The 27385-nt window shown below is 35.6% G+C and overlaps 1 protein-coding gene across 16 annotated transcripts in view; it reads left to right on the forward strand.

Annotated features, from left to right (window-relative positions):
* The window catches only part of Ralyl (RALY RNA binding protein like), a 650608-nt gene that overhangs the window by 611194 nt on the left and 12029 nt on the right, over positions 1-27385 (forward strand). The gene's annotated exons all lie outside the window — the stretch shown is intronic.

Here is a 27385-nt window from a genome sequence, read left to right on the forward strand (position 1 = left end):
AATCTTGCATTTGTACAATTAGAAATTAACTGTACATGGACATAATATGCTGGTGACAAAAGACTATTTACTGAAGACACATGGCTCCTCCTTTAATAGTGTCACTCATAAATGACAATTGTCTATACTAGTTGTGTAGTCAACAGGCCTCTGTATAGTCTTTTTACTAAGATGACCCCTGAGTGTGTGTTGAGCTCATCATTTCCAGTGTCTGTGCTGCTTGGTAATCTGTCATTATGATCTGGGAATTTAGATATGACTTGACTTTTTATATTTTTTTCCTCTCAATGTTCTAATCACTATACTGCTCATTTCTAATCACCGTTTCCTGCATAAATACACAAGGGACTTGGTAAATATGTGCTGATTAGGCTGTTATTTCTCATATTTTATCAACCATGAAATTAAATATACTATCTCAAAGGACCTGACTAATAAAACAGTACATGGGCAACTGTGTGTGTGTGAGTGTGTGTGTGTATTTCAAATACCTGTTGATTGATGATATAAAACTTAGATTATCCTAGGTACTACAGCTTCCAATTTGTTTTACTACCTATGTTACTTACGTAATTTTGTAAGATATCTCTCGCTATTGTTCTGGGATGGTAATAAACTCATTCACAGTTGTAAATACAGCCTAATTTTACAGAATTCTATACTGACTTCGAACATTCCAGTTCTACCTAAATTTCATGGCAACTTTAAACTTCTCAAATATGAGCTTTGAACAACCCACTTCTATTTCTACAAAATTCTGCTTCAATTTGAGGGACTTAAGTACCATTTTTTGAATTAGACTAATTTCAGGAATATGTTCATTAAGCACTAGAATGAAGGACAAAGAAACTCCTCAGCTTTAATTCTACAACAGGACTTCTTCAACTCATTTTAATCCAACTTCTGGTTCAGCATTCCATTGTGGCTCGTCTTCCAGGAGGACTTTATGTTGTCATTCCCAATGGATATCTCTCTGGTTTTATTTTAATTTACTTATCAGCAGGATTTTACATAGCTAGCCTCTTCTGTCTTCTGAGAAATTTTCATAATTACCAGTCTCTCATTTTCAGTTTCTTATGCTAGAAATGTTCCCTTCATATTTTCACTTTAAATACTGGAATAGCTCAGAACAAAATAGCAGAGCTTTCCATATTATCTATAAGACAAGGATTCCTAAATCTACATCATTATTACTACTGCCTGTCCCCACATAGATTTCCAGTAAAATATTGAAACAATATGGCCAGAAAAAGAAGCAGAGGAAGAAGAAGAATTGGGGTCCCCCAACCCCCCACTATCTTATTTTTTTTCCTAGTCTTCCTCATTCTGGCAAATAGCATAGCCATTCACACAGATTATTTATTGTTTACCCTGTGCTTCCTGTTCATTCTTTCAAATCATAGCCCAAAGCTAGTTACTTCTCTGTTGCATTCCCAAAAAGGGAAATAAAAAGCACAAATCTTTTCTCTCCTGAAAGACGGCAATATAGATTTGAAGAGCAACAATGCAGTACAATATTCACTAGGAGGCAGAAAGGAGAGCTGGCATCCACACGCCCTGGTGGCGGCTCAAGGCAAATGGCTCAAGAATGCCATCCCGAGAGAAACTACTACAGGCACAGAATCAAAGCAGATCCAGCAAAATGAGCTGAGAGAATGACTTAAAGTGATGGTCTCCCTTGTGAAACAGGACACAACACAGCTTATGCAGACAACATCTAGTCCTAACCACCTAGAGAAATTATTTCCATGAAGCAATCTCTTCAGTGAACATTTTGGGAACCTACTGCATGTGAATTGAGTGAGAAGGAGGAGTCAGGAGAAGGAGAGGAGGAGCAGGAGAAGGAGGGGGAGGAGGAAGAGTAGGGAGAGGGAGAGGAGGAGAAGAGGGGGAAGGAGGAGGACAGGAAGAGAAAGAAGGAGAAGTAAAAGAAGGCAAAGATAACTAAAATGATTACAAATTATTGCTTTAAGGGTGGAATGCAATGTTTGAGAAAAGGCTTTCTTTTGTGTCAAGTAGTTTAGTGTCTTATAGAGAAATGAACTGATTTTCCTCATCTATAAAAAATAGACGCAGAATTGATAGTTTATACAAAACTAGTCAAGGCTAAAAGACTATGATTCTGTCATGATCTAAATCCATATATTTTATTAGTGCATAGAAATCAATATTCAAATTTACTTAAAATTAAAATATGTATATTGATACACTAGGCATACAGTGTCAAATCACTACTATGTTCCTATTTCTCAATAAATCTATTAGCTAATCTTTATCAATGGATGATTGATGAATGGCACTGAGACTTGTTCTTTGGGAATAAAGAAGGAAAATCATGTTTTTCCCTCAAAAAGGATGAACTCACTGAAGATAAAGGTCACAGACCAAAATACAAGATAGTATAAATGGGGCAGTGGGAGTAAGGGCAACAGGGGAGATATGGCTTACAGGTGAGAAATCACACGTAGCTGGCATGGTCAATAAGGACTTCCTGATAGAAGTGGGATTGGAACTTTACCTCAAATGATACCAAATTAAAGAAACAGCAAGTGTTAATTAATATCAAGGAAAGAATTTAACCTTTGTTGCACTCAGATCATTTTATGGAAGATATATATGAAATTCAAAATGCATTGGATATTTTATATGATAGGCAAATAGGTAGGTAAGTAGATAGGCAAATAAAGAAATATTTTTAAAATAAAACTCCTGTCCAGGTGCTGTGTTGCATGAATGTAATCCCAGAGAGTCTGCAGGCTAAGGCAGGAGGATCAGTAGTAGTTCAAGGCCTGTCTTAGTAGTTTAGTGAAGCTTAAGCAACTTAGTGAGATACCATCTCAAAATAAAAAATAAAAAGGGATGGGGATGTAGGTTATTGGCAAAGCACTCCAGAGTTCAATCCCCAGTACCAAAAAAAAAAAAGAAATAAAGTAAAACTACTAGCAACTTCACAAGCTTTTCTATTATCTTTACTCATTTCTACCAAATTTGTGTTTCTCTTTGTTTAAAATAACATAGTCCAAAATAAAAGTGGTCCATGTCATAACAAAGATATTATAATAATAGTATAATAATAATATATAATTATATATAGTATAATAATATATTATATATAATAATAGTATATAATGTATAGTATAATAATATGTAATAATAGTATAATAATAGTAAGTGCTTAGGACCCTGCTAATTCAAAATGACCAATGAACCCTCCTCAGCTGTGCAAGAAAAGGCTACTACAGAGTAACCTAGAGTAACACTCTAGAACACCACAGAGCTGCCAGGTATGTTATGGAGCTTTGCAGAGGCTAATCTTGGGATTTCCTAAGCTAAATTCTTGGTCAACTTAGATCCAATGCCTTGAGTGCTTGCTTTAAAAAATGATATAGATCATCTAGGGAAACCGCCCAGGAGTCTGTACTTTGATCAGGCTGAAGTTTAAAACTAAAACATCAATTCACAAAGGAAACTACAGACAAGCGAAATATTTAAATAAATTAGGAGAAGTTGAGTTATTTTGAATTGTACTTGTAATGACTTTTGCTTTTGATTACTATACCTAATCAAATCAGGCAAATCTAGTAAGAATCCACAGTAGAATAACCTTGCTGGATTGTATAATACTTAGGTATGCAAACTGAGTACTATATTGTAATGCATCTTTCAGGATTTAACAAAGCATTCAACTAAGCAGTAAGTCACCTGAGTTTACTAGCTATTGAATTTCTATGCACATTGGGGAAGATCTGGACCACAAATCTAATTCCTGCAGTTGAAGAGAACTCAAAGTAAACATTCTGGTGAACCATTGAAAAACTGGAATGCATAAAGCATTCTGATCAATATTCGCTTTCTTTATGATCGAAACTGAAAATGTCTCTATCTTTTTGAAACCTTTTGTTCCTTTTCTAACGAAAACCTTCACCTGCATGTCCCCCTTATCAACTGTGCTTCAATTTATTTTTTTATCATTTAGACTGAATGCTAGCTAGAGAATAAACAAGAGCTTGTGGGACATGTTCCCCAAAGTAGTACTACACAAATTCATTAGATGTATAAATCACAAGGAAGCCAGAAACTGGTTACTGAATCTTTGATTTGGGGCATATATTTCAGCACCACATCCAACAACTTAAACTCTGTCAGTACATCATATGCTATCTCTCTGTCCTCCTTACAACAAATATTGAGGGCTTACAGAAAGCCATTTCATAATTTGGATGGAGTTAGGGATAGTATGAACAACCATAGTGCATGTGTCCCCTACAAATGGCCTGGCCTGGGTGCCTTGATGCTGAGACTTGGGTCAGGGCCATGACCACCAGGTCTTTTCCAGCCAGACACTCCACAACAGAAATAGGATATGGCTAAGCCTTTGATGTTAGGTACAGGTTGTGATAGGAAGACATCTCTGCCACTGGTTTCTTACCCTGGAATCCCGGCTCTTCAGAGCCCTCTGTAATAAGGGCTCCACATCATGATTTAACACTTGCAACTCCTGTAATTTCAATCATTTTCATTTCAGCTAAAGAGCTCTGCCCAGCTCATTAGGGCATTTTCCCTTGGAAGGTAGACAACTTGACTCATACAAAAGAGTTCTGTCTGTAGTCTGACAGAAGCAAGTCCAAATCCCCGTGTCTAGATGCAGGGTACTTAACCTGTGTCCTTGTGGCCTCAATGTTTTAATTTATAAAAGGGGATTGACAATAATTATTTTTGACTATTGTTTTAGTGAAAATTAAATGAAGTCATATCTAAAAGACCTGTATCAAAGTAAGCATTGAGTTAAAAATGTGCTAAGTCTTTGCTTGTTGTGTCAATATTTGGATCCTTTTATATATTTTTGATTTATTTTTCCTCTTTTACTTCATTTAATTTTGCTAATCGCATGTTGCCATTCCACTCCAAACATAGTACAAATTAGGTCATAGTAGAAATAAAGGTACAGGCTTCATATTAACCTCTTCATGTAGTACCTTGTTTTCCTTCCCTTGGAATCTCTCCTGGTTATTTCTGTAGATTCCAGGAAGCGTCTCTGCTCTGTTTAAGAACACATGTTATTCAATGCTTCTCCTACCTGCTCCCCATCTGCTTTCCTCTTGAAGATGCCTTGTTAAAATCTTTGCTGAGAGGATGTTGCTCTCAGCTAACAGGGCTGCCCCTGCCATCTCCAAAGATGCAACACCCATAAGGTGCAGCTGGTGAAGGGTACTTGCAGGACCCATGGAGACAGACAAGCCACACCAGATTCCTCATTAAAGTTGGGAGAATGATACCCCTCCTCTCAGTTCCAAGTAGAAAGTTGTCACCCAGAGTCAAACAGCCTGAAACCTGAAATAAGAACTTCACTATCAAGAAAAGTGCCAATTGAGCTATTTTGCAATAATTCTCTATTTTTGCCCTTATTGCTCTGTGGATTCATTTCTAGAGTTGTCAGTATGGTCCTGTAAAACCTAAAGCCAGGCCATGTCATTCTGCTTAACACTCTTCTATAACTGTTTATCTCATCAGAATAGAAACAGGTCCCCACAGTAATCTACAAAGTCCTGGATGACCAGGACCCTGTTATCTCTCTGATTTAGCTCCTGGTTCTAAACCATTTACCTCACATCAGCTATGTGACCTCCAAATTCACACCATTCCACCTCAGAGCCTTTGCATTTGCTGGTCTTCTGAAATGGAGACCAATAAGGCAGAAGCCAGACATGAACATGAAGGGCCTTGCTGTGCAAAAGTTTCAAGTTCATCCCACAAATTCAAGTAAATAAATCAGGAAGTACCCATATGTGAGAGAATTAGAATGCAATACAATCTGTGGGTCTGATGCAAATGTTTCTGGAGTGAGATAGAAATGAGGTTTCTAGAGGTAGCAAATAAAAATACAGGATGTTCAGTTAGATGTGCATTTCAGGTAAACATTGAATAATTTCCTTATGTAATCATGTTTCATATATTGCATGAGACATCCTTTCACACACAAAAAAAATATTTTTTATCTGAAATTGAAATTCAACTGGCTTCTTGTATTAGAAATACAATTGAATACTGACCTTGAACAAATCATTTAACTTCCTTCAGATTGGTATTATCATTTGTGAAATGGAATAGAGTAGCCACCTCATAAGGCTCTTATAAATATTAAATAAGGTTAGCCATGGACTCTGCTTGATCAAATCATGGGCACAAAGTTAGCAAGAAAATTGTAGCATGTGTTATCATTGTCTTAGTTCATTTTATGTTGCTATAACAAAATGTCACAGATTGGGTGATTTATAAAGGAAAGAGATTTTTTTTTACTTACAATTGTGGATACTAGCAAATCCAAAAGTATGGTATTGGCATTTGCTTAGCATCTGGTGAGAGACTTCTTTATGCATCATAATGTGACAGAGGACCTCTCATGGTGAGATAGAGCAAGCATGCTAGGTTGAATTTCTCTTCCTTTTCTCATATAAGAGCCATTAATGCAATCTTAGGGTCCCACTCTTGACATCATCTAATCCTAATTACTTTTTAAAACTCCACATCCACATATCATTAGCATATGAATTTAAGGATTAAGTTACCAACACATGAGTTTTGTGGGAAACATTTAAACCACATAATTCATAATCTTCTCATTTTGCAAGTGAAGCCTTCAACGGAACATTACAATATTTCTACCAATATAATCTTCATTTGGAACTTTGTCTCTTTAAATGCCCTAAAATACTCAGACTTATATAAAAAGTACTTACTATTTGTTAAGAAATTTTCAGGAGGAAACAGTTGTAATATTCTCAGAGGACTCATACTTTGATTTCATCTTGTTAAATTTTTCTTTGATTTTATAGTTCCCAAGTTACTCAGTTCAAAAGAATTTAAAGTCTCCTTATGTTTTCTTTTAAGATAATGCTAACTATCACTTGTGGTTATATGTAGCTTTCATGTTCACTTTTGCTATAGATTTTGCTCTCTGGCTTATAGATTTGGCCATAAATTTAGTAATAAATGGTGAATTTTTTTTAAACAGTTTGAGCATGTGAGAACCTTCATGCCTTGCATCTTCTTTGGCCATCCAGAGACTTATTCATTAAACAATGACCAAATATGACTTGTTTTTAAATAACCTTTTTAAACAAAATAATGGCAACTCATTAATGTACCAAATATTGTTAGATGTTGAAGATTCAAAGAAGGAGGCATAGTTATAGAATTTCTGGTTCTATAAATTTTCACTGGGAAAAAGAGGGGAGGGTGGCTGCAACCACTTGTTAATAAACATATTAACAAGACAGTATGATAGGCACAATTACCACATGAATTATGCAACACAGCATGGGAAGTGAGATGTGAGATGACAGGGCCAATGAATCCGAACATCCTTAATAGAGGCTCTGACATTTGAGCTGTTTCTTGAAGAATGAAAAAGCTATGCAAGGAAAACACGGGTTTGATGGCATTTTATAGAGAGAGAATAGAATATGTAGGGAAAGGTTTGAAGAAGTTTGGTAAGTCTATTGAGAAGTTGGTAGTTTAATTTGTCAAAAGCAATATAACTCAGGATGGCCCTAGGACCTGCAGCATCATACCAGGTGAAAATATCTTAGAAATGCAAATCCTCAGGCTCTAACTCAGCCTCACTGCATCAGTAATTCTGAGGGTAGATTCCAGCAATCTGTGTTTTGGCAGGCATTCTGATGCCTAAATTTGGGTGCATATAGCATTGCCAAAGGTTTTTTTGTTTTATTTTGTTTTGTTTTGTTTAATATTTATATCAATGACAAGAGCCACAAACTACAACAACTGAATCATAGTGGGGGGCGGGGGTGAAGATGTTTTAATGTGTAGCCAAGATTGAGAATCACTACGATGAAGTGTATGGTACAGAAGGAAGAACAGACGTTTTACCAAAGAAAAAGTAAACACATAAAAACTCCATTAAAATCAATCATCCTCAAGAAAATACTAATTAAAACTACAATTAGAAAACACTGAACGCCCACCCCCAAGCCCAGAATGGACAGAATTGACTGATGTCAAATGATGGCAAATACGTGGAGCAATGAAAGTATAGTATTGCACATAAACAGCAGAGGCTGTCTGAGGGGTAGGGTAGAGGGCAGGGACTGACTTTCCTGCAACATCATTCTGTACTCTACCCTGGTGAACGTTCATTTTTATTTCAATATTCAGCTCCTATGGCACACCCTGTGCAAACCTTCTTCACATTCCCAGTTGGAGTCAACAGAATCCTTCATAACTCACAATCACCTCTCTTAGGACACTTTTTGCAATGCTACTACAACTTCTTTTAAGTGTCTGTAACTAGACTGAAAGCCCTCTGAGGCCTGGGTATTCTCTCTTCACTTTAGATCCAGCACGCATAGTATGGTATCCAGCACCTGCATGATGATGATGGGTAAGCAGGTAGACAGAGGGTGCTAGACTATATTTTCTTTAACATACTTCATCATGCCTCCATGCATTTATCTATGCAGTTCCTTCTACCTTGAATAACCTCTCCACTCTTAACTGTGTCTGTCTGGTGAACACATCTCTTTTTTTTTCAAGACCCTCTTTTCATGTCAAAATTTACCTCTTCTGCCCCCGCAAAACAAGGATACATACATTTACCTGGGTTTCCTCTATCATTAGCTCTGATCTGTATATACCTCATCAATCTTTACTTGCTATATTGTAAGTAAAGACTTTACCACTTTCTGGCTCACTGATTTGTAAATTTCTCAGGACTTATTTTATTGTGTGTTTTTCCTTAGTGTAGTGCTTAGCATATGTTAATGTTAATAAATATTTGCTAAAGAAGGAGAAAGGGAAACATCCTCAGATTACCTCAGATGCATTGTGAGAACTTTTAAGCATATTTTATTGTCTGTTATGATCAGATTGTATTCTAAATATTCGTCTTCTATGCATTCCCCCTGTGATTTAGAGGATTATTACATAAACCACAGAAGCAAACCGTTTTCATTATAACTTATTCACAAGGTCATTCATGCAACAGCCTTGTCTTCAGTGCACTAAGGAAGAACAACAGAAGGAGGCTTAGCACCAACACATCAAAGCCAGCCCGGGAGTCTGGACTCTGCTGTGTTGGTTTTCAGTGCATTGGTATTATCACCTCCCACGAGTGACCAAAATGCAAATCAGAAGTAACCTGAATTTAGTTAGCAAAACTAGAACGCTGAGTTATAAAGCAAACGAGAAAACAAGCCTCTCTCTCACTCCCGATCTGCAAATTTTAAAGCTAAAATGTACTCAAAATGCAGATAGTCAGAAATATAGGAGAAAATAAATTTGAAAAGATTCAAAACTCAAGTGTGCCCAGATAAGGAAGACAGATGCTTTGATATTAACTGCAGCTAGGAGAACTACAGTTTTCTAATGTGGTTATTAGAAAATAGACTTTAGAGCAAAGAGTTTCTGAGATGTTAAGAATAAGTATTGTGGGAGACAGGCAATTTCCAAACTGCCTCTAATGATGTTAAAAGGCAACATAATAAATCTAGAGTATAGACCCAAACAAAATGAAATATTTTCACTGTCCCTGAGTTTCCTAGCAGCAGCAGAGAGGAACACAGAAAGGTTCTGACATCCCTTGGGAATGAGAAGCCACCCAAAAATATGCTTTAAATACGCCAAACATGGAGAGAAGGCTACTTTTCCAGAAAAGCTATAAGATACAAGAAGCAACCTAAAGTACTCCAGATTTCAAAAAGCTAGTTATGAAAGTCAGAAATAAAATGATCTGCCAGCAAAAAATTTTCTCTTTAAAAATATAGAGAAAAAAATAATTTTAATTGAGTAAGCATTAACAGATTTACAAGGATATGAGTTGGTACCAAAGTGATCATGATATCATGATGCTCGTTTCAAATAAAAATTGCACCAAGTTAGGCAAGGAAGACTTTATTCAAGACTATTTCAGCAAGAGTCAAAAGCTACCAATAGGGGAGAGAAAGTGAACTCAACTTCCCTGATACACAAGGCCAAGAAAGGTTTTAAGCAAGGGCTAGTGGAAAAGTGCCTAAAGAAGTTAGGAGGAGGTTGGTCAATATGATTAAGCCATCTTCATTTATTGTTTCGTGCTCCTTAGAGTTAGGCTCCTGCCCTCCTGCAGAGACTGGAAGTAAAGATTCTTTCTTCTCTATGATTACATTTTATAGGAATGTCTCCCAGGTCTTTAAGACAGACATTACTGGGTTTGTAAAGCTGGAAAGAATAAAGAAGCTGGGAGAAGATTCACACCTCAAAGGGGCAGAGAAAAAATATGCCACTAAAATTTCCCTAAAATATATACCCTAAGAAAGAGGAGGACAAGGGCCTAAATTCAGGAAGAAAGTCATCTGTAAAATTTTTGCCATTCTGAAGGGACCACTAAGACCTTCTAGATCCTGAGGACAAAAATCTCACCTTTTATACAGCAAAGCGAAAGAAGGGTTAATTTTCTCTTCTAAAGAGACATAAAGCTATATACCTCATGAGAGTTTCCTGAAATACCTCAGAGCAAATTCCAGAGCTTTGTTTTTACATTTATTAAATTAAAACCAAATCTGGATTTAGTAAGGAGAAACTTTATTCAAAATGATTATTGCAAGAGGGAAAAGGACTATTGCAATAGGGGGAACACTTTAAACATAAGATCAGCAAGCCTCTCTAGAGAGATAGGCAAAAAAAGGTTTTCTTTAATGCAAAATGTAAACAAGAACCTGGTATATGGAGGTTGATGAAAGTGCATAATTGAATAGAGAATGCTTTACTCTGAAGCCAACCTTATTTTCTAGGGGTGTTCTAAGTAGGGATTAGGTGGGACCTCAGGCTAAGACTGAGCTAAATTTCAGGATCCTGGGGAAAGAAGTGAACTGAACCAAAGCTTGAGCAAAACAACTCACTTAATCATTTTTGAAAAGAAGAATGGGAATCTGGGGGTCTGGGTCTGGTCTTGTCATAGGTAAACAAGATCTGAGTCTTACCTAAGTCCTATGGGGAAGGGTGAAAATGCAGTAGCCATTTCCCAGAACAGAAGGAAACATTATCACATATCCAGAGGTTATTTGGTTTACAATCTTGGAGATAAGTCTATATTGTATCCACTGGGCCTAATCCCTAATAGGATTTATCTCTATGTCAAAGTGATAGGAAGGATACAGAAACATAGGCCTGTAAATAGATTAGGGACTAAGAGGAAATCAACCTCTCTGCCTTCTATAAATGGAGAAAAATATTTCCACCCGCCCTTACAAAGTGCAGATTTAAGTCTGTCGATGCAGATCAAAGAATTATTTGGGCTTTAAATTCAAGTGCACATGCCTTTTAACAACTATCAGACCTTAGGCAAATCACTGAGTCTCTAGGGTCTCCACATCTGTCAAAGGAAGTTTCTGTGGGTTATTAGAGAATCCAATAAACCGAGTCTATAAAAATTTCTCATATGGGATTTTGTATGGCAAACGATCTCTCCCTTAATTAACAAAATTAAGTAGAAGTACCAATTGGAGGAACTTTTAATAACTTTAAAAGAAATTTAAATAGTTTGGTTACTATGTTTATACAGATTCCTTGTAACTTTCCTTGTCTTAAAATCCTATCATATTTTATTAGCAATCTTGTCTCTGGAATCAAGATACTCTTTGGCGAATACAGGCTGACATAAAACCATTCAAGAAACCATCTCAGATAAAAGTCACAGTAGTTTCAATTTACGGGAAGTGGTTTTCATTTCTATGGGGATACTAAGAAGAAATGGAAGAGGCCAAGAAATAAAAGATGACACAGAATTAATGTATTTAGGAAGAGAAATTGCCTGTATTTACTTCATCTGACTTGATACATTATGGAATTTTTAAAAATATTTTTAGATATAGCTGGGCACAATGACTTTATTTTATTTATTTATTTTTTAATGTTGTACTGAGAATTGAACCCTGTGCTTCACGCATGCTAGGCAAGTGTTCCACCACTGAGCCACAACCCTAGCCCGATACTTTATGGATTTTTGTATTTTGGTCTTTTTGGATTCCACTCCACCTCCAGCCCTATCCCTTACCTTGGTGCCTTCACATCAACCTGGCTGGAGACAGACACTTTAGGTCACTTATGTGAGGAATTCCTATCCAAGTGCTCAAACACATACACATGCTAAGAGGGAATTCTGTGCAGTAGTATTGTCACCCAGAAGTATCATCTTCTGGCTTCCTAGAAGGTAATTGCCATTTCCATTAAGACAAGAAAGATACCATTATGATTATCATAGGGTTTCTAAATATCCCAAGAATGGTTAGCCCAGAATCCCAATTTTTGTGTCAGATGGACAAAACCTGTATTATAATTGTACACTGTCTAGCCAAGCAACATTAAATCAATAAACTCTTCCAAGATTCTGAAAAGCAAATAAGACTTCCTCTCTCCTTGTAATTATTCCTAAATCTCAAAGGGCAAAATCAACTGGAAACATGGTCTTAGTGATGTTAAGAGTTTTATGCAACAATAAAAATTATCCTAGATATTCTTTCATGCCATTTTTATTCAGCCAGCCAGCAAATAGTTATCAAATGATTACTATGCTCAGGCACCATTCTGAGTGCTGAGAAAAAGGGAGTGAATAGTAAAAAGGCTCTTCTTTTGGTGGGGAGGGGTATTCAGGCATTCTCAAGTGGAAACTCACCTTCTAAAATGAACTACAGACTCACATTCTGAAACATATTCTCCAATGTAAACATATTCTATAAAACTAATACAATGACTGGAGTATTAAATTCATTTTAACTTGACTGTTCATTGTTAGGCTTTATTCTTATTTAAATTCAGACTTACTAATTAAAAAGTCTCTTTGGAATTCATTGCAGTAAATAGATGACATGATAGACATTTTAAGTAGAAAGCCTAGCAAGGGTAGACACAAATATAATCACAAGGTAAATTTTGTTATCTACTATTAGTTTACCAGTGCTTTCTAAATTTCTAGCTTTAAAGGAATCAGTATTAAAATAATATGTGACTTTCAAAGAAATGGTAGTATGTGTACAATGTTCATACGAAGTAAAATATAATTTGAGCAAATAATGTAAAGCTCATGTATCAAAAGTAATTAATTTTACAAAAGAATAATTCTAAAATATGTCAACCCATAATTATGTGAGTATGCTTAGCAAAACTTATTACTTGTTTTTGAAAATGTTTCCATTTCTCTATCCATCACTTATGAGAAAGATATAATTCTCTGATTTCCTACTAATTGCAGATTTGCTTCATTTGACATTTAAAGGATTATTTTAACTAGAGGACATCTAGTTTGTGGGAAAATCTAAAGACTCTACAAATTGGATTGGTTAAAGGCATTTTTTAAAATGGCACTATTACCATACACGAATATCATTTAGAGTCAAAATTTTAACTGCACTTTTTCTACATTGTCTTTCTAGTTTCTCATGCTGCTTTTGTCCACTGTGGCATGTTATATGCATGTTGTATTCGCATTCTTGTGACTTTTTAAGTGTTTACTCTTTTTAAATGGAGAATTGTGTGTTAGTTAGATGCCAGATCCTGAAGGGAAGGACACTCACCATGTGACCTGTCCTCTAAACTATTCAAACCACACAGTACTGTTGGCTATACAGTGCTATACAGTAGATCTCTAGAAGTTGCTCACTTTGTTTAACTGACACTTTATGCTTATTAATTAGCAGTTCCTTCATTTTCCTCTCTCCCTGTCCCTGGAAATAACTTCATTCTTTGATTCTATGAATTTGACTGTTGTAAATATTTCATATGAGTGGAGTCACATAAGATTTATCTTTCTGTAACTGGCTTATTTCACTTAGCATAACGTCCTCCTGTCTCATCTATGTTGTCAAAAAAGACAGAATTCCCTTCATTTGAAGACCGAATAGTACTCCACTGAATACATTTCATTTTTATTTCTATTCATTCATGTCTTGGCAGGACTTTAGATCATATTCACATCTTTGGCCATTGTGTATTAGGCTGTAATGAAAACCGGGGTGCAATATCTCTTTAAGATCCTAATGTCAATTCTTCTGAATGAATACATGATAGTAAGATTGATGAATCACATGCTACCTCTAGTTTTAATTTTTTGACAAACCTGCATATTGTTACCCACAGCGATTTTACCATTTTGCATTCAAACTCGTAGTGTGTAAGGTTCCAACTTCTCCAATTATCTTAATATTCAAAGATATACATAAAAATAATTCCCTTTATTCTATTAAATAATGAAAGTTGAATCCTTGATGCAGTGAAATATTCCTTGAATTTTCTGGCACAAATATTTTATGAACAGTAATTTTTAAATTATAATTATTTTCTTTTTACAGATCTCAATGATAACAACACTTCCTCCATTTTATAAATTTACATCTATAAAAACAGTGGAATGTTTAGTTACATATTTTCTTTATTTTAAACCTAAAATGTTACAAATAAGTAAAATATTCTTTGAAAATACCACAAGCTATTTCTTAGATATATTTAGCAATTCATCCATTAAAACACTAGAAAAGTATATCCAAATTACAGAAACCAACTTTCCAACATTGTTTTTATGTGACAGATTAATAGACTTCTCAGGGGTGAGTTAATTTTAAATGTAGATTTCTCAGTGGCTTTTCCAGAGGTTTTTGTTGAACTTAATAGCCTAAGCTTTCTTTCTGCCAAATAACCAGCAATTTTTTTTCACGTTTCATTTTATTTAGTGTCCTAAATATGGCTGATTCATCTGACAGTGTGTTACATGGATAGGATTTTACTGATTATTTTCTAGATAGTTTTTAAAATATTGAACATAATAAATTTTTTAAATTCTTTTTTAAAAGAACAAAAAATAAATAAATAGATTGAATACTGTGCTCATTTCATAAATATCAGGGCAAGAAATTTGTACTTGAACAAAATGAAAAAGTTATTAACATCAGTATTTCTGATGGAAATTAAGGTCATACCTGCTCAAACTACATTGAATCTAATCATCGTGACAGAAGAAATAGGAACAGGTATGAAAGCATTTTGATAAATCAGAAAAGAAAGAAAAAAGGAAAGAAGTGTTGAAAGAGAGGCAAGCATGGTGCTTTTTCCCTCCAATTTCATTCATGGTTCAACAGACAAGATCACAGTAGAAAACAGGTCATCTAAATGTTGCTGACCTTTTTAATTCTTCCTCATATTCTGGAAGTAATTCCTAAACAGTGCACTTTCATGAGATGGCACACAGTTTGTGTTCGTGCAGTGTTTGAGTTGCCTTCAGTTTGCCCACCTGCACAGGTGTGCTTTTATCACCAGGGAAGTCCTTATGTTCCTAGCTGGGCCACTCAGAGCTCTCACAGGGCCCAAGTCAGACTGCGTTGCCAGCCTGCCTCTGCCCAAGGACCTTCCCTGTGAATGTTTCTTGTCCTTATTACAGCTTTGGATATGGAAAAACCATAAGCTCCAGGGCATCCTGAGATGAAAGTTCAGGCCTTTTGAAACCTAATAAGAATTCTTATTAACTGGAACCTGACAAGGATTCTGGATACCTTCTGCATGTTTGATATTTTCTGTCTTGCCACATTCTTAGGAATATATTTTAATAATGTTAGGCATCATTTCCTAAAAATAAATCTTCCTAGCCTGTGATCTACTGGAACTAATATCAACCCCAGTCATTTAAAATTGTGGGAATTGAACAAATTGAGGAATCATTTTAAGCCTAGTTTAGCTCAAAAAAAAAAGGGGGGGGGAGTTTTTTTTTAATTATTTTATCTTTTAAAAGGTGGAAATCTCAGAAAAATAGGGTATGATGCTCACTAGTACACACAAACAGAAGGAGAAAGAGAAGATTTTAATTTCATTTCAAATTAAGGAGAAAAGGGGGCAAAAATTGGGGGGGGGGGCATTTTCATTACCTCCCAGGACAATGTTGGAAGTTTTTGTTTGTTTGCTTGTTTGCTTGTTGTTTTTATAGATTTCATCTCATTCATGCCTAATGTACTTTAGGGGGTAGGTATTTTATAAATAACTTATTTTAGAATGGTTAAGGAACTTCTTGAAAGCCATACTGCTAATAGAAAGAAGAATCAAGATTCCACAAGGGTTTATAAGATTCTAATGACCTTAGAAATTACCATAATATTAGTGTTTCACTAATTTTATTCATTTTAATTTATATAGTATCCTTATGATTTTTGTCATTTCTATACTCCATTGGTATTGTTTTTTTTACTTAATGTTTTTAATTAAATTGGCTTACTGAATTTTTTTCTTAAATATACCTTACGCACTAAATTTGACTTCATTCTGATAAACAAAAAACTAAGTATCTTTTCATAGGTAGCAGATATATTTAAAATAAATATAATGAGGTCTGGGGATGTAGCTAAATAGTAGAGTCCTTGCTTAGCATGTGCAAATTCCTGGGCTCTAGTCACAGCATGAAAAAAAATGAAAATTTAAACTTCAGTATAATAAAAAAACAAAACTTTTAAAAAATTTTGGTTAGTAGTTTTATATGACCAAAAACCCTGTCAGGGTTCCTGCTTCTCCTCTTACCTCATTTAAAAAAAAAAAGAAAAAAAAAGGACAGTATTGAAAAACATTAAACATTAAGAATAGCACAAACATAAAATTTCTCATTAATGCATTAAGATATAATGAAAGCCCTGAGAAGAGTGATTCTCTTATTATGAAAGTCAATGGTTTTTACATTATTGTATTGTATATTGACAAATTATAATTGTGTATAATATATAATTAAATATTTACATTTTATATATAATTACATATGTATTCATATCTATAATTAAATCAAGCAACTTAGCATATCCATCACATAAAATACCGATTTTTGTGGTGAGAACATTTGAGATTTACTCTCTTAGCAATTTTTGAAATATGTAATACACTTTATTAACTAGAGTGCACCATGCTATACAAAAGATTTCAAAAAATATATTCTTTTCTAACTGAATCACTGTATTCTTTGACAATATCTCATTCTCCCTCACCTCCCAGCTGCTGGTAATCACAGTTCTGCTCTCAGTTTCTGAATTAGATTGTTTTAGATTCCGTGTATAAGAAAAAACATGCATATCTTTCTGTTCCTGGATTATTTGGCTTGGTATATTGTTCTCCAGATTGATCCATGTTGTCATAAATGACAGGATTTTCCTTTTCTAAGGTTAAATACTTCAATGTTATTCTGTTGGTTATAAGTACCATATTTCCTTCATCCATTCATCCAACTAACAGGCACTCTGGTTGATTCCATAATTTGCTATTTTGAACAGGAATCAACTGAGACGAACATGGAGTGTAGATATCAACTGGACATGAGTTCATATATTTAATGCATTTTCTCACCTAATAATATCCTGAACAATCTTGATGTTTTACAAACCACCCTAGGAAATCTGAAGCACAACTCTTCTGACCTGCCCTTCACACCTAATGAGATGACATCTCTGAATGACATTCTAATTGAATGTCAACCTCCTGCAGTCATTTTCCTTGCACAGATTTATACTTGAAGTTTGTAGACACTCAGCTTGCCAATTGACTTGTTAAAACACATTAGAAATGTACCCCCAATTTTTGCTGAATTTGATATGTCAAACTGATAACAAGTGAAATAGCATTTTCAAATTGTACATCTCTGAGCCCTGTAAATCTCAGAAAGCAAATGGCTCTCAGGGGGCAGATTCCCACTATTGTCAAGGGGAAGCCCTCACCTTGGCTTTACCTATGACACACCAAGTGACTTCCATCAAACCAGGACATCATCTCCTTAGACTGCCTCATCTTTAATGGGGAAGTCTTTTTTTTTTTAAGAGAGAGAGAATTTTTTGATATTTATTTATTTATTTATTTTTAGTTTTCAGTGAACACAACATCTCTATTTTATTTTTATGTGGTGCTGAGGATCGAACCCAATGCCCTGCGCATGCCAGGCGAGGATGAGCCACATCCCCAGCCCTAATGGAGAAGTCTTACCACACAATGTAGAGAATACTTTAAGATATAAATAGTTCATATACATTGTTTTCTGTAGGGCAAACTGCCAATAGACCAACTGAGAAACTAGTGCCCCAGTGTTCCTGAGCTAGTTCAATAAATCTCTTTGCAGGCCTACTGTGGTCTCAGCATTCTTAATCAATAATCATAGACTTCCCAAAGTGAGTGGGGAAAAACTACTCCCATATATTGAAATATGTGATAATAATTTTGTATCATCTGTATAGTTCAGATCTGTATAGATCAGAAGTAATCCAGAATTAGCCAGTAAATACAATAGCATTACTATTCAGAGAAAAATGATGCTGAGATCTTAGGAATCATCTAAACTGCTTTAGGCAAACTAGCAGACTGTTTGTAGCACAACATGAGTGAGTAAAGGCTGAACAGACAAGCACTGCCTTAGTATCAGCCTCTTCTGAAGACCTCGGTGGTGCCTTGGGCAGGTGACTTACCTCTCTAGGTCTGTTTTCGTATCTGTAATAGTGCCATTTTCCTCATAGTATTGGTGTAAATATTAAATGAAATAAGACATTTAAAGTACTTCAGAGGATGCTTGACATGTTAGCTTTGATCCAAACAAGTCAAGCCGAACGTTTTACTGGCAAAGAAAAATCAGTGACAAAACTAGATAGAGAACCTAGGTATGTTAAGGAGAAAATTTCAGTGTGGTGTTCTTTAAGTGAACTAGTGGGTACTAATCTCCTGTTTTCACGAGAGAATCAGAATTAGTCTCCTCGTTTCAAACAATAGCTAACCAGCCTTTAATAACAGAATGAAGGGCAGGCAAAGACCTTTAGAGAAAGAGAGAGCATGGCAGTAGAAAGGCTCCCAGACCACCTAATATGCCTCTTTTGCACACTAACATAATGCTTTGCATCAAGAGAAAAATATTTTAAATTGCACTTCAAACTGCAGTCAAATGTGAAACAAGCTGGGACATAAAACTACAATTTATAAATTGTTCTATTTGTACCACACCCATAGAAAAATAAAGATACATTTCATTAAAAAGTAAAGAAAAAAAATATAACTGTCAAAAGAAGACCTGTTTCTTCCACTGTGTCAGTAATGCTGTAAAACACTTGGTTTTAAGAAGTTAGCAGGTGAAAAGAAGTGATCAGTATCAATATAAATATCTAAATTAGTTACACAAGCATTCCATACTTAACTACAGTAATAGATGTCAAGTGTTATTATATCTAAATTAGCTTTCATATCTCAAGACAAACACTCTGATATCAATGATGTGAAATATTAAGGGTTTGAGAAGGTTATGAAATAAAAAGGAATTTTTAAAGTAAGTAGGAATCCTATACTAATGAGTTACCTAAAAATAATTTGAAAATGTTCTTAAAAATCACATGCATAGCAACTCACTCCAGTTCTTTGTAGCTATTTCCTCTGAAATTTTTCTGCATGCCCAAGAAGCAATTTTGTTCCTGAAAAATATATTTAATATTGTCTATTCTAAAAATATATTCTTAATATTTACCATTAGAAAATATAAATATTAATGTAAATAACTTGAAATTTAATATTTTCATATGAAAATGTAAAAATGTGAGATCAGGTCCAATCAATTATTTTAAATTTTACCCAGAATTCTAAATGTTGTCAAAATTCAAGACACATTTTATTTTTGGTTTCTGTGGCTATGTTTGATCTTCATGTGTACTAATATTAAGCAATTAAAAGGACATGTTTCTTTGAACTATATCTGTAAATATGAAGAGAGTAACCACATGTGAAATTAAAATTAGGTTTAAAAAGTTCAGTCATATAATTAATTTTTTTCTCATGTGAGGTATGGAGTTTTCTTAAAGTACATAAAGAGATAAAATTGGGTATTCCTTTTCATATACCAAATGGTTCAATCAATGAGACAATTGCACTAAAATATTATCACTATATAGCTACACAGATATGAATAGAGCTATAAGAGGGTCTATGAAGAACAGTTTCCTCCTACCCTATCCTCACCACACAGAACACTGGATGTGTCACAGGACTAGATGGAGGGTACCCTACACACTGCCTATTTTCTAGTAGACACCAACTGGTATTCTATAATTTAATTCTGTTCACACTCTCTCCCTGGTGATCGTGTTAGAACCCATAGGGTCAGGGTTTAGTTCCACAAGACTAACCCCTCTTCGGTTGTGCAAATTCCTTCTTCTAACCTGTGCTTCTGTCCTACCAAGTATAAATCAGGGTTCCAGTGAACCCCTCCTGTTCAGTAATTTGATGACAGAACTTAGTAGGTAACACTCTACTTAGGTTTATTGGTGTGTTATAAAAGATACAGATGATAAGCTGGTGAAGATGTACATAGGGTGAGGCCTGGAAGGTTTCCAAATCCAGGAGCTTCTTCCCAGTGAAGTTGGAGAGCTCACTTTATGGACATAAGGATGCATTCATTCAGCAGGAAGCTCATCAAATCTCTTATTCAAGAGTTTTTGTACACTGAGCATGGTGGACCATTCCCATAATCCCAGTGGCTCTGGGAGACCAAGACAGGAAGATCACAAGTTCAAGGCCAGCCAACTTAACAAGACCCTGTCTCCAAAAAAAAAAAAAAAAAAGGTGGGGGGGATTATGGCTCAGTGGTTAAGCACCCCTGTGTTCCATTCCCAGTTTCAAGAGGGAAAAAAAAGCTCTTTGTAGATTTTTATCTCCAGTCCCTCCTCTGTTCTAGCAGTTGGTTCATTCCCATGCCTAGGCAGGGAATTCCAATCCTCTAATCATTTGGTCTTGTTGGTGGCCAGCCCATGCTGATGCTGTCTAGGGATCCCACCCTACGTCACCTCATTAAGCTTATGCTTAATGATGAAAGGGCTTGTTATGAACAAGAAAAGACAATCCATCACTTAAGAAATTTCAAAGGTTTTAGGAACCACACAAAAGCCAAATACAACAAAAGATTCTCCTACCAGTATCACTCAGGAATTCATGGATTTGGGAGCTCTGTACTAAGAACCAAGGATTAAGACCAAAAATATACATTTCTTGGTACCTAAAAGAAAAAAATAAATGATAAAGAAGCCCATCACCCTCTAAAATATGCTAACATTTATTTAAAGTTTATTATGATTGTGCACATATACAAGTAAATATTTGCAATTCTTTGAGACCCAGAAGTTAATTCCCTGCACTCCTTCACTTGCCTCTATTGTTAGCAGAATAAGGAGCATCTTCAAAACAGTATTATAGGTGTCTACCCTGTCCACTCTCAATGCTCATTTACCAAAACCCTATTAAACAAAATGGAGTTCCTAAGTCCTAAAGTCAGTGACAACATCCTGTCTGAAACTTCACTCAGACAATTATTGTCCCAGTTGTTCCTACCAGGTTTTTAGAGGAAGCTTTGTCTGGAGAACACAGGGCATTTATTCTGTGATTTCATTTCAAATCAAGTATTTCTTTATTGTGGTCTTCAAATAAGGGCAAAATAATGCAATCTGAAACTGGATTTATATTTTACCACTTTCAATAAGACCCAAAGCAAATGACTTTCTTTGTTCCTCAGACTCCTCATTTAGTGTTTTTGAAATGCAGTAGAAATAATTTATAGTTTCAGATCTAGGATTCAGGCAATACTGTACACTATTAACTCAGCAAATAATGCCAGGTGTATGCAATGCAGCAGAAAAGCAGGCAGACACAGTGCCTGTCCTCTTCAGCACCCAGCAGTCAAGGGAGCATGAGTCTTATGGAGTACCAAGGGCAAATCCTGATGAGCAGATGGAGTGACAGCATTCTGTTCAGGTCCATAACATGTGACTTATTAGAAGAATCTGATTTTAAAGGAAAAATCCCTTCAAATAAAAAGTTTGCTTTCTGATTTGGGGACAGATTTGCTCACAGAAATCTTCTAGAAGGAAACTCAGCTTATATTAAATTATTTCATCAGTTTATTGAACTAAAATGCACCAGAGTTTTATTTACCTTGATCCATACCAGGATGATCATACCACTGATACTGTTTCAAAATTCTATATTCACTTATAATGAAAAAAGCAAAACCCAGATAAGTAAGCTGATACCTAAAACCTGTTTCATAAAGTTTATTTCAAAAAGTAACCTGTGGAGGATATGACACAGTGATTATAAGATAGATAAAACTGAATTTCCAATACTTTCTATATCTTTTGTAATTCTGGATTCTTTTTTTTTATAATCACGATAATCTCAGTTACTATAAGACTGTGAAATCACTTCTGAATCATCTGGGATTCTGTATATCCAGTAATTTTAAGTGTTGAGAGCATATGGTAATATTCTAAAGCTTTAAGACTTAAGATTTGGGGGAGGAGGGAAGGAATTAACTCTATTTCCCAAATACACAGATAAAAACAGGGGCTTATTAGTAACATAATTGCATAAGCATTTCTTCACTTTATTATTTTACTTGCTTTCTCAGATTAATTTTATTCAGCTTTAAAGCTAAGCTAGTTTATTATAGTCTAGCTTTTTTTAATGGTGTTTACAGGAAATTTAATTAAATAAGAATTCTTAAATAGCCATGACAAACTTTCTCCCAGCTACTTGGAATAATCGTGAATTAACAATAAAGTTCCAAAAGACTTTTTAAATTTACTTCTAAATCAATTAATTCTAATTCACATTTTTCTGGTAGAAATTAAATGAATTTTAAAAATATTTCTACTTGTAGTGCTAAAACTAATTCTCCAAGGAACTGTAAACAGCAATCAGACATGTGGGATTTCAAAGATCATAATAATATTAGCATTATTCAGCATTTGGTTTTCAGCACTGATATCAACTTAGTATATAGTATTATCCTAAACTTATCATTATAATTTCTAGCATTAGCAGTAACTAATGGTCCTTACACACTGTATACTTGGCATAAGAAATCAGAAATCAATGCATGATCAAACACGAACTCTGTGCCAAATAAAATTACTATCACTCATTTACTCAACTAGTTAAATGTGCTTGTTGGTGATTCCAGCACTCAAAACACAATCATCATTACCTTCAGAAAGTATGAGAGTGTAGTTTGGAAAAAGTAAGAGAAATGTTAGTGTGCTAATGTATGTGAAACAGAACATCCAAGTTCTGATAAATCACACAGTTTAGCAATGTGATCATATTTCTTCAGTATTATATTAATTAAATTTTATACAGACATTTTAAATAAAATTATGTAACCCACATTAGATAATTTTATTCCAAAGTTAATTATTCTTTTTTCTTAAGCAAATGTATTTTCACAACATAAAAGATCTCCTTTAGATAAATGCCTAAAGCAAGTTTTTAATTAAAATGGTTTTGAATTAGTTTAGGACACACACACACACACACACACACACACACACACACACATATATATATATATATATATATATATATATGCAAAATGGCTACAAATCAGGGAAAAGCAGAAGACTATGTGCAAATCCTAATATGTTCCCAGTAATTCCATCTCTTTTTTTCCTGTTCATCATCAGAGAACAAAAGTATTTTCACAGGCCTCTTAAGATCACCTGTGCTAAAATTAGTCATGTGCCCATTCTGCCCCTCTTTGTGTTCCTTGCCACAATTTCACAGAAAAGAATATTACAAAAAGCTTTGGTCTGGGTTTGCTGTAGATGAATTGCTCACTACCTATCCTGGGATTTATGTATAATCTGAGGGTGATATTGCCCAGTAACCTGCCTCACTGGTTAAAATCAAATGAGAATATACATATAAAATGTATTAACCTGTTTTCTAATACTGTAACAACATACCTGGGCTTAGATAACTTTTAAACAAAAGAAGTTCTTTAGTTCATAGTTCTGGAGATTCAAGGGCGTGCTTCAAGTTCTACTTGGGCTGGAAAAGGTTTTATGTCAGATGGCATCACAATAGTGGTAGTGTGAATGAGGGAGCAATCACATGTAAGACCACAAGCCACAGTGGTCAAAGAAGGATCAGGCTTCTTCTTTTTATAACAATCCTCTTGAGAGGACTAACTCAGGGTCTCATGAGAACTACCTTAACCCTTTCCAGGTGGGGACCCCCAATGACCTCCTACTCCGTTCCACTTTGAAAACATCTACCACACCACAATATCATCACAATAAAAACCAAACTCACAACTCATGAATCTTTGAGGGAAAAACTCAAACTAAGCCCAAATCACGGCATAATGTATTTTATAAACTCCCACACACTGTATGAATAAAAGTTGTTATTATTCTAACTGTGATCCATGCCCACAGATTCAGCCCAATTTTATATACATAGATTCTAATAACCCAAGCCTAATCTCTATTTAAAGTGAATCAAGGGAGCCTGAGCTAAATAATTCAGATGGCTCAAAATGCAAGACATTCTTACTATTTCTCTTGCTATAAAATTACTACATTTGTCCTAGACTTATTCTAAGGTCTCAGTCCTATTATTCCTCAAAATGGATGAACTTCAAAAAAATTAATGAATGAACATCTTCTCCTTCAAATTCCTATTTTAACATCTAATACCAAGTCACCTCCCCCTCAAGTAGGTCTCTGCCTTGCTCTTTCTTGCCACGTTGGAAGATCTGACTTGAATCCATAGTCTATATCTGGGAACCCATGATGCCTCTATGCTTCTCTTATTCTGTGGAGCTGTCTGGCTTGTCTCAACAGGCTCTTTTTGGCTTGACATGTAGTTCAGCTATTTAGCAGATTTAGACCCAAGCTCACCAATTCTTCTCTAATCACAATTATCTGCAAAAGGAGCAAGATGCTTTGTGAAGTAGAGTTCTGTATCCCTGAAGATATTCAAGCCAAAAGTATATAACCATTTGCCATGGCTGCCTTGGTTGGAATTTAGACAGATCACTGCTCAACATTATGTCACCAGCTTACACATTCTGCCACTCTGGTTCTCTGAAGTTTCTGGCATTACAGTAGAGAAGATGTCATTGTGTCCTACCACACTAAATGAGTTTGAAAGGAAAGATACTATTTGCTTCTTATTTGAAAATTGTTTGTGATTTCAATTAAATGAAATATACTTCAGAAACACAAATGATCTGTTTGTGTAGACGTAAAAACTATTACCACACTAATGTCTTCATTAGAGATGGCAGTAATTAGAGGAAATGAAACCATTAATTCTGCCAAGAGCATTTTTTTTTCTTTAAATCATGGATGGTAAGCTGTGTCCCAAATCAAAAATCCATTAAAGATATGCTATTTCTAATTACAATTTTATGTTAGTATACTGTTTTTAAATATATATTGAATGCACTTTAGATTCTATCTATAAGTCAGTTTCATAAACTAAACTAAAATATGATTTATGCAAAAGTTTAGCAGTCATAATATTTTAGGAAAGACTGTTTATTCACATATAATATATAAACTATTTTAATACTCATTTTTCTTTTATTTTTATAACGATTTTATAATAATGCTGTTTTCCTTCAATTGTAGGACAGAAAATAAAAATCTTGACTACCAAATGCAGTAAGTTAAAGTCTAAAATGCTAACAGAAAATGACTAGTTTTCCTATTTTTTTAAACTTTTCATTTGTTTATGGAATAACAATGCCTGCAAAGGTGGATATTTTTGATCCACTATGGCATAAATTGCTGTTGTCTCTTTATCATACTTATTTGATGAAAACTGGTGTAAAGATAGCAAATATGATAAAGATATGGGATTTAATATGCAGAACAAGGAGTTTGGGTTGTAAAACCAGACAGCTCAGAATAAGAGGGATGAAAAGTACATAAGAAAAGAGAAGATGGATAAAGACAGGAATGAAAGCAGTTTGCAATGACCAGAAGAGGGTTTGCCAGGTGGAGTCTTGACTTGCCAAAAACCACTGTAGTTCAGGTCACGTTAACTGTTACAGTCACCTTTTTCACCGCTGTAACTAAAAGATCCAACCAGAACAACTATAGAGGAAGAAAGGTGTATTTGAGGGTTCATGGTTTTAGAGGTCTCAATCCATAGACAGCCAGCTTTATTCCTCAGGTCTCCAGGTGAGAACAACATGGTGGAAGAATGTGGCAGAATGAAGCCGCTCACATGAAAGCAAAGAGAGAGACTCCATTTGCCAGATACAAATATATACTTCCAAAGCCATGTCCCAATGCCCCACCTCCTCCAGCCACACCCTACCTGTCTTCATTTGCCACTCAATTAATTCCACCAGGTGACTGGTTCACTGACTGGATTAAGGCTCTTATAACCCAATCATTTCTTCCCTGAACCTTTTTGCACTGTCTCATACATGAGCTTTTGGGGGACACCTCACATCCAAACCATAACATTCTGCCCCAGGCCCCCAAAAGCTCTCACTAATCTGACAATGCAAATTACATATAGTCTTTTTCTTTCTTTTCAGGTTTGGGATCTACAAAGAATAAAGATCAAGTTTGACTTGGATAGTTGAGGTTGATAGATTTATCATAACTATATCAAATATGTCATTTATTAATTTAAGATATTTCACAAATAACTTCCACAAATTGTTTTTGGTAAAACAGAAAAAAGGTTACTTTGAGATGGTGTTGCATGCAGTAGTTAGAACCCAGGGTACAATCCCCAGCATGAAAAAAATTAGTTGCCTTAACTTATTATTCCACTCAAAATGTTAATTATGGGGCTGGGGATGTGGCTCAAGTGGAATGCGCTCACCTGACATGCGCGGTGCGCTGGGTTTGATCCTCAGCACCACATAAAATAAAATAAAGATGTTGTGTCCACTGAAAACTAAAAAAATTAATATTAAAAAATTCTCGGTGGGAAGATGGCGGCGAGGGGAGTGCATTACCCCCGTGTGCTGCTTCACTGTGTGGGAGTATGACAAGTCAGGACGGCTAAAGGATATCTTGTTAGGAATTTCCAGCAATAGTGGGGTGCTCCGGAACCTGGAGGAAGGATTTCCATCGCACGAGGATCGGCTACGGGGACTCAAACGCGAGAGGTTTGTCGCACGGAGGGTAACTGCTTATTCAGCAAATCGCCCCGCGGCGAAAGTCTGCAGTGTGCGCTGGGATAGAGACGCAGGGTTACAGCGCTGCAGTTTCTGCCAGCCGCGCAAGCACCGTACTCAGGGCTGAATTCTGGGTTCCAGACGGGGGAAGGAAACGGTCCTTCTCGGTTCTACACACCGGTCAGTCCACAGAGGAGGCCAGCAGCCACCATCTTGGTAAACTGACGTCACGTCCCCTGTTTTCGACTGACCGCAACTCATTCAGCCATAGATCAGGTAATTCCAGGCTACAATTCGCCTGTGGCTTGCAAACAGATTGCTAGGGTTCTGCGCCTGGGTGCTTCTAAGAACCTGAGCCTATCGGAGCGAACGCCGAGCGCGGGGCGCCCGAGTTCCGGCTCCCGGAACCGCCCCGCGGAGGCTGCTTCATGAACCCTG

Source organism: Marmota marmota, unplaced genomic scaffold, assembly GCF_001458135.2.
Source record: "Marmota marmota marmota unplaced genomic scaffold, marMar, whole genome shotgun sequence".
Classification (NCBI taxonomy): domain Eukaryota; kingdom Metazoa; phylum Chordata; class Mammalia; order Rodentia; family Sciuridae; genus Marmota; species Marmota marmota.